This window comes from Sander vitreus, chromosome 2 (genome assembly GCF_031162955.1).
Source record: "Sander vitreus isolate 19-12246 chromosome 2, sanVit1, whole genome shotgun sequence".
Taxonomy (NCBI): domain Eukaryota; kingdom Metazoa; phylum Chordata; class Actinopteri; order Perciformes; family Percidae; genus Sander; species Sander vitreus.
This window is the reverse complement of record NC_135856.1, coordinates 34,204,448-34,213,658: the sequence shown is the minus strand read 5'-3', so window position 1 is coordinate 34,213,658 and position 9,211 is coordinate 34,204,448.

Here is a 9,211-nt window from a genome sequence, read left to right as displayed (position 1 = left end):
TTGATCTTAATGCCTTAAAATCCAATCTTTAAGGACACCAATTTTCTTTGTGAATGAATAATGTATGGTAAATAAATAAATGTTCTTCCTTAAAATACAGGGGACATAAGTAAGTACACCCCTATGTTAAATTCCCATAGAGGCAGGCAGATTTTTATTTTGAAAGGCCAGTTATTTCATGGATCCAGGATACTATGATCCTGATAAAGTTCCCTTGGCCTTTGGAATTAAAATAGCCCCACATCATCACACATACCCTTCACCATACCTAGAGATTGGCATGGTCTTATTTCAGTTAGCCTAATAGCGGTATGTGATGATGTGGGGCTATTTTAATTCCAAAAGCCAAGGGAACTTCATCAGGATGCATAGTATCCTGGATCCATGAAATAACTGGCCTTTCAAAATAAAAATTTGCCTGCCTCTATGGGAATTTAACATAGGGGTGTACTTACTTATGTCCCATGTATTTTAAGGAAGAACATTTATTTATTTACGATACATTATTCATTCACAAAGAAAATTGGTGTCCTTAAAGATTGGATTTTTCTTAATTTTTTTAATTAAGGCATTAAGATCAATTTCCTAAAGATGATTTTTTTATTCCTCTTTTTAGTCCACTTTAGCATTGGTGTCCTAATTTTTTCACATGACTGTGTGTGTGTGTGTGTGTGTATATGTATATGTATATATATGTGTGTGTGTGTGTGTGTGTGTGTGTGTGTGTAGATATATATATATATATATATATATATATATATGTATGTGTGTGTGTATGTAGTATATATATATATATATATATATATATATATATATATATATATATATATATATATATATATATTTATTACTGACAGGACAATCAATAATACAATAATTTCTGATTTCTTGTAGCGGTCAGTGGAAAATCTGACAGGAGTCATACAACTGAAAGTGGACTTTGTGTATTTGCCTCATATCCATTTCATTATTATGACCACTAATAGAAAGCAACTTCATGGAGAGAGGGATAGGTCAATACAAATTGATTTAGCAGGCCCACAGAGGGTGAGAGAGCAGGGGAGGAGGGGGGGAGAGAGAACATAATGGAGAGGAGGAAATCTCTGAATGTAATTCCCTTACCTCCCATTGGCATAAGAAATTAAAATAATTAGAATTGACCCATTTTTGACCCACCTGGTACACCATGAACATACTGGTTTTATTAAATCTCGCCTTGCTTCAGATAATGTCCGTGGTCTCCTGCCTATCATTGAAGGTATTACTAAAGTGTCGTCACCATGTGCTGTTATATTTTAGATGCTGAGAAGGCCTTTGACAGCCTTGAATGGCACTACATTTGGCAGGTTCTGGAACACATTGGTTTTGGCCCACAGTATATTTCAATGATTAAAGTATTAGGGCGCTTTCACACCTATAGTTCAGTGAATTCAGTGCGATTCTGGGGTGAAGTTGCATTTTTCATTTGGTTGGGTTTGCTTTCACATTGCACTTTGTCAAACGCACCAAACACTGTAAACACATGTCACGCGGTCCAAACGGTCGCTTGTTTATTAGACAGAATATCTGAAACTCGCCGACACTTCTGGTCTCAGAAATAATGGAGCAACACCATGTGTGTAATGTCTTGGTTTTTCTGGTTCTGCTTTAGTGTTTCTATTATTTTAGAAGAAGGCGCTGATGTCACACAGATGACCAGTGATTTGGGGTCAGAATAGCTTATGGATCTGAAAGTTATCACCCCAAAACCATTTGTAAGTCCGTAAATTGTGTGCAAGGTTGAAATTGCAGGCTAGTAAATGCTCTGTTTTTCATTCACTTCCTGTGTTTGGCTTGGATCGCGTTCTCACCTAAATTGAACTCTAGTTGACTTGGAAGCGAACCAAAACACCCGTTTTCAACCGGTCCAGAGTTTGTTTGTTTGATCCGCACCAGAGTTCGGATGAGTTTTCACACCGCCCCAAACCAATCGGACTATCAGACTAAATGCTCCAGGGTTTGTTTTAAACAGACCAAACGAGGCAGGTGTGAAAACAACTTTACGTGCATATCCCACTGCCATGGTCTTGGTTGGTAGCACATTCTCCGATCATTTTCCATAAGTTTTCTTAGTCCTTTTCTGTTGCTCTGTCTCTGGCCCAGTTGATTCGCCAAAGTCATGATCTGGTCACCATCTACAATACTAATCACCACTTATCTTTGTATGCAGATGACATTCTTCTTTATGTTAGTGCCACTTCCACTCAGCTCTCCGTTCTCTTAGAGACTTTCTCTAAATTTAAGGACATCTCAGGCTACAAAATAAATTGGTCCATGACTGCTTTGCCCCCTCTGAATGAGGCTTCCAAAGCTGTTCATCTTTGTAGTACCATCATTCCCTCAAACAATTCCGCTATCTTGGCTTGAATAATTCTTCCTCTACTGCTAAAATCATTACCGATAACTATGGTGCTGTATTCAACACATATCCAGACAAACCTTTATTATAATGTGTAGTCATAATCAGGCATGTCAAACCCACAACAGGAACAGAGTTTGACTCCTGAAACGACAGACTGCTTCCTTACACACACACACACACACACACACACAGTCATTCTGTCATTCTTCATTCTGCACAACAAATGTATCTGAACAATAAGCGCCCAAGAATAAGTTTGGCTATTCTCCAACAATCGAAAAACACAGGTGGTCAAAATGTACCAAACTTGAAATTTGGTATATGGTATATATGGCAAACCACATTGTTAGAAAATGTTCCAATAATACTCCAATATAGCACAAAAAATAAGTTTGGTTAAGTCTGGGTCCATCAGCGCTCATCTAATGTTGTTTTGGCGATCCATAGGAAAAATGATAGTGTCTCATAAATATCATTTGCATGTTCCTTTGTTTAATAACTACTCCATTACACTGGGTGGTAAGACTATTTGTTTCCTCGCTGGGCAGAAAAGCTATACACGTGTTATCTGACAACACAGGGCAAAAGAAGCATTCCAGGACTTAAAGCATAATTAAAGTCTTTCTGGCTCGACAGTTTTCTTTTGTTTACAACTTAGAGAGGCTCTCAATGCCTATGGAGTGCCCTGGGGCTCTAATATGGACAGTCATCCAATACACAGACTTTATACCTCCAGCACTCAGTTTAGACTTGTAACTTGTAACTCCAAACTTAACTCTCTAATTACTCCGTCCACAGCACAACAATTGGCAGTTTGTAGAAGTCAGAAAAAGGATTTAGGTCTTCCCAACACCAAATGGTCCAGGGTATGGTCTAAAATTAAATTTGCATCTAGAAACCAGATCATCAAATGATCCACTATAATTTTGTCATGAGGACTTACTTCACCCCACAGAAGCTCACCAAGTTCTCACCAAATCACTCCCATTCTGTCCCTACCGTACTCCTGGCACATTTTCATATAATGTGGGAATGTACAGCGGTCTATACATTGTGGCGTTCTGTGTCATCAGCACCATCAACAATTGTTGGAAAGAATGTGACTTCTTCCAATGCATTTCTTTTTTCCAAAAGTGTACCCTTTCACATTATCAGCTGATGAATGACTATCCTAGTTTTTGGGGTTTGCTTCCATCACTGAATGTGGTTGGTCTCTCTGGAGCTTCCTCCTTCTCCTCTCTCTGTCATTGCTGCTCGTCCTCTCTCTCTCATAATCAGCGTAACGCCTGAGACGTTTGCAGAGGTACGGTGATCATGAGAGAGAGGATCGTGCTGTAGCAGACACACAGCTGCTGAGATACTACTTTATCCTACATGTTAGCTCAGCCTTGTGCCCAGATGAGGACAGATTGGGGATGCTTACATGTAGGGGATAGTGCTGTGTTCCTTGACACAAACGTCTAACAGAATGAAGTGCAGAAAGCCTTGCAGGTAGTGCACTAGGACATAGTTTACAGAACAAAAGCCTTTTGTAATCAATAGTTTTTAATAAGTATCAATACAGAATGAGTAGCTTGTGTATATTTGCTGGGTTATTTTCTTCTCTATGTGATTTCAGAGGCAACTGAACAATTTGTTGGTGATGAATAGGGTTGGGTACTGAAACGCGGTGACAATAGGGCACCGGTGCCGATGTAAATGGTAGTAACGAGACCGACTAAGAACGAAAATTACGGTGCCTCATTTCAGTGCCTGACTTTACACTACACTCGACAGCAGGTAACGTTAGCCTACCTTTAGCTAGCAGCTGGATTAAACACGGTTAAAATGCTGACAGCATACAGTGTGACTGTATTTCACTGTAGAGGATTCCAACACTGGGATGTAACAGTCTGCTCTGCAGCTGTCATTGTCAGAAAAACAACACAGACGGTGCGTTCACTTGAAACAGGTAGCCTCGTGGTACATTCAAAGTTATTGTAAAATACAATAACAGCAATTTACTGGTGAAATAAGTTAGTGTTATAAGTTATAGTTATTACATTATTATTAAATCTTTAATTGTGACCAAATGGCCTTAGCAATAAACAAGCCATTCTTTAATGTCGCCGACTGTTGTTTAGTACCCTTCTTTTTTTTTCTTTTTTTTAACTTTATTAAAAAGTATCGGTTCAGGCACCGTTTAGGCACCGGCACAGTTTTAAAAGTATCGCTTTAGCACCGGTATCGGAAAAAACCCAAACGATACCCAACCCTAGTGATGAACCCTTTCTTCATCTAGTCAGCAGCTACTGTGGCTCAACGAAGGGGAAAAGCATCCAGTACAACAACTCATATCCAGACAAACCTTTATTATAATGAGTAGTCATAATCTGGCATGTCAAACCCACAACAGGAACAGAGTTTGACTCCTGAAACGACCGACTGCTTCCTTACACACACACACACACACACAGCTCAGACTGTGAGTGATGGACAGAGGAATTGTGGACCAACAGACAATTTGATTGGCAGCTAGGAGAATCATTTGTGTATGTGTGTGTGTGTGTGTGTGTGTGTGTATTCATTCTGATGATTTGGTCCTATAGATGCTGCAGGAAAGATCAGTGATTACTGTAAAGTCAAAAAAAATAACAAAGCTGTGTACATTTGGGATTTTAATTTAGATCTCTTAAATCCTAGTCTGGAACGACGAAGGTGCATTTACCGGATACTTCCTGATTGGCTCTTGATCATGTGGCCAGACAGATTGGATAACATGGGCGCCGAAATGAAAAGAGTTCCGCTTCACGCTGCTTCTATGTCTTGTGTGTTTAGGCCGTTAATCTAACTGATGTTAATGGTGCTCGTTTTGTTGTTCTTTCTTTTCTTAATAGCCTGATAGATTATCAGGTAAACTGGAATAGTATTTTTGTATTATTGAAAATGGTCTGTTCAGTTTATCTTATTGGATTGTGATTTCATTCATGGTAAAGATCTGAAAGCCCATGTCTTCTACCCATCCCTGAATTTTTATCTTTTATTCATTTTGTTTTGTTGTTCTTTTATTCATTTTATATATATATATATATATTATTTTTAATTGTTTGAACTAAATATCTCATTCATTCATCCATTCAAGTCAAAATGATTGATCCACTTGAATGCAGCTTGTTAACTGCGTAAACTTGATCACATTCCTTGGAGTTAGTTATGATCTTGTGAATAAGAATGGTGTCCTGGTGTTGGGGGGATACTGGATTAAAGTTATCCTCTGGGAACAATGAACACTCAATCTAATGTCAGTAACCTGTGCAGGACCCATGTGTGGGACGGACGGTATGAGCATCATTAGGCAAGAGCCTGGGCTGTATTAACATCACAGTTCACTTCCAGTTGTTTTGTGCACAGAAAGCAGCAGGAATGTATCCATGATCCAGGATGCTCCCATTCAAAAACCATGAAGCCAATATAAACCATGTCTTAGATGTGTGATATAAACATCTGATCTATGTCAATATGAAACATTAACTACAACAATGTGTCAGGGAGGAGATTTTATCTAAAAAAATTAAGCCTGAAATAAATGAACAACAGAAATTAAAAATAATACGTTGTTTGAACAAACTTGGCTTGGCCTTTTCCATTGGAAAAAATGCTAAATGCTAAAAACAAACCAAATATATCCTCATCTATTATTAACTGTCATTTCACTATATATTTACCAGTAAAGGTTATATTTTGAAATGTAAAGACATTTACTAACAATAACATTTGCCACAAATTACAACATCTTCAAGCATCCTGTTCATTTTCTATGAATTATTATTTATTTATTCATGATCATATATATACACACACACACACACACCGCCAGTATATGACACCAATCATATCCATCTTTGAAACACAACATATGAGACCTGGCCAGGGACTCTGGTGTCCCTGGTGTTTTCACAGTCCACCTGCCTGTGTAAAGATGGAGGAAGGTGTTTAATGAATACATTTATGAATGATTAAAACATAATAGAAACCTCAATCATACTGTATGAGCATTCAATTCTTTGTTCCCATGAAGAATACAAGGTAAAAAAGAAAAGTGTTGTATGACATATTTCAAGATGCAAATTTTCATTAATGAAATAGTGAAATATCAGGACAGCCAATAGATGCTCGCTGTCGTTTCACGTCTGTAAATCTTCCTTAACAAAGAAAAGAGCCAACCGTACAGTGAGGCAGTACACAGCCGTGTGTGTTCAGCCTGTCCCACTTTTTAGCAGGTCAGCGGGTCTTTCCTGCGCTTACAGCCCAAATATGGAAATATGACCAGGATTATAACATGGCTGCCACACATTCACCAACACACACAGTGTCAAGGTGCACAGTCCTGCACATACAGGTGTGTCAGAAACACATTCACACATGCTCCTAACACTTGGATCACACTGCTCAGCACCAATCACAGTCTTTATGTAAGGCTTCCATGGCTTTATAAACATAAACTGACATGAAATGACTCAGCTGTGTGTATACAGAGCAACATTAGCATGTAGCACAGCATGTAACAATCTTTTAATAAATGGATTCAGTCAGTGTAAAATGGTAGCTTTCTACTGGGCAGCAGCCATCTTTGTTTTTCTGTTCCTTCAGGAAGCTGAACACTGACCGTGTGTGTGTGTGTGTGTGTGTGTGTGTGTGTGTGTGTGTGTGTGTGTGTGTGTGTGAGAAAGTGTGCATTAGTGTGACTGTAATACTTGCAGAGCCACACTGTTGCCATGACAACGCTACAGGCAAAGTGGGTCAGCAGGCTCCTGCCACACCCCGGTTGGCATGGCAACAAGGCTGGTCAATTAAACCTGCACGATGACTCACACACACACACACACACACACACACACACACACACACTTAAAAAGTCTAATAGATTAAAAGTTGATAATAGAATGTTCTGGTGTTTTATGTTTGGTGAAATAATTACGGCTCAGAGCAATGGCGGTGTGTGTGTGTGTGTGTTTGTGTGTGTGTGTGTGTGATACAGGTATCCTAACTAGAGACTTTGAGTCCATTCATCCCCAGACATTATGTGACCAACAGCTGCTGTGCGTTCACACTACAGTTATCATCCATCAATATGACAGCTAGTTAGTTTCACCTCCACCCCAATATAGTTTTATTATCCTAGGCCTGTAGCGTTCACATATAAATATCAATCCACCCTGTGTTTTCTTACTTCACTGACCCAGTCAGAGCTGGGCTTTGGGAAGGGAAGAGATGGATAGGATGAGGAGAAAGAGACCTGTAGGTTCACCTAGCATCATCATAGTGTTATTATATAGTATGATGTGCTAATGTACACCACATTTGCTCATTTTTATTTGATGTTTGAGAAACATTTCCTTAATTCAACTCCAACGTGATGCAAATAAAAGAGGGTATATAATATAATATTATTTCACTGAATCATTTTTGGCAGGAGGGACAGGTGAGACGCGCTGAGGAGACAGATGGTCAGGATTAGGTTTCAGTGGTGACTGTAGGGTGAACTTCCCTTTACTTGAACTAAACTTCAATTAAACATTATTGACAACATTCATTTTCAGATGGTTCGTGATAATTTTAGCCTCTTCTGTATTTCCAGATTGATGTCACCTGATTGACAGATCATTCATGCTACTGCCCACTGACATGGTTATAGCTATGGTTATCTAATTTTTGTTCTCCAACATCTTAATCTAAATACTGTTGTTTGAAAAGATGTCATATAAACGGTTTGCTAGATTGGATGTCTACACTAGAAAATGGGAAAAGTACCTGAGCTTTCTGGAAGACTCCTAGGAAGCTTTGTGCTGAAGAGAGACGTGTATGATAGGCTTATTGTGTTATTACATTTACATAATATGTTTATTTGGTTTACAGTTGTCTATTTTGTTGTTATTTTATTGTTTTGTATGTACTGTATTGTATTCAATATAATACAGGGTGCTTTTTTCCTGGGGGGGTGGATACGTGGTATTTCCCCCTTTCTACATATCCCTGCCTCTGCTGAATAATTTTTATCCCCAGTGACAAAATGTATCCCACCTCAAAGTGATTAATGCTACTTCACCAATAGACCATATATTACATACATACATACATACATACATACATACATACATACATACATACATACATACATACATACATACATACGAGCAGCAGTTGCTGGTTGTATTTAGCCGCTCCTGAGCTCCGGGACACCAGCTACCAGCGGCAGTTGTTTAGCCGCCAATAGATGACTGTGAGCCGGCTACAGGCACCGCCAGATGACGGTCCTTTCAGGGGCCGTGGTAGTGGAGTTTAGCCAGAAAAAGTAAATGTCATGCCACGATGATGATGAAGTTCAGGCACAAAAATGACTTGAATTCAGGAAAAAGATGGTGGTTTGGATTAAAACACTCCCGAGGAACCAACAAGCGTTTCCTGAATTAAAGTATTTTGTTTTTGCCATGAAGTGAACTCTGCTCCGGCTTGAAAGCGCTGTGTTTTATGTTGACACCACATTGTGCTATTTCATTTTGAAATTATTTTCCATTAAATATTGAAGCTCATAAACAAGTGTTTTGGCATGGCTGGCCGAGTGGCTCTATATCCATGTATTGGTATGGGGGTATAGTTCTTGCATGTCTTGTTTTGTTATGCATCATCAAAAAACGAGATGCAGTCTATTCCCTCTCATTGACGGGTTGATTAGTTCACTTTGAGTGTTAACCCTACAGAACTGTGTGTGCCTCATATCATCATGTCCATGGTGTGTATACGTGCTTTAAAACTTTCTGAATTATCTTATTC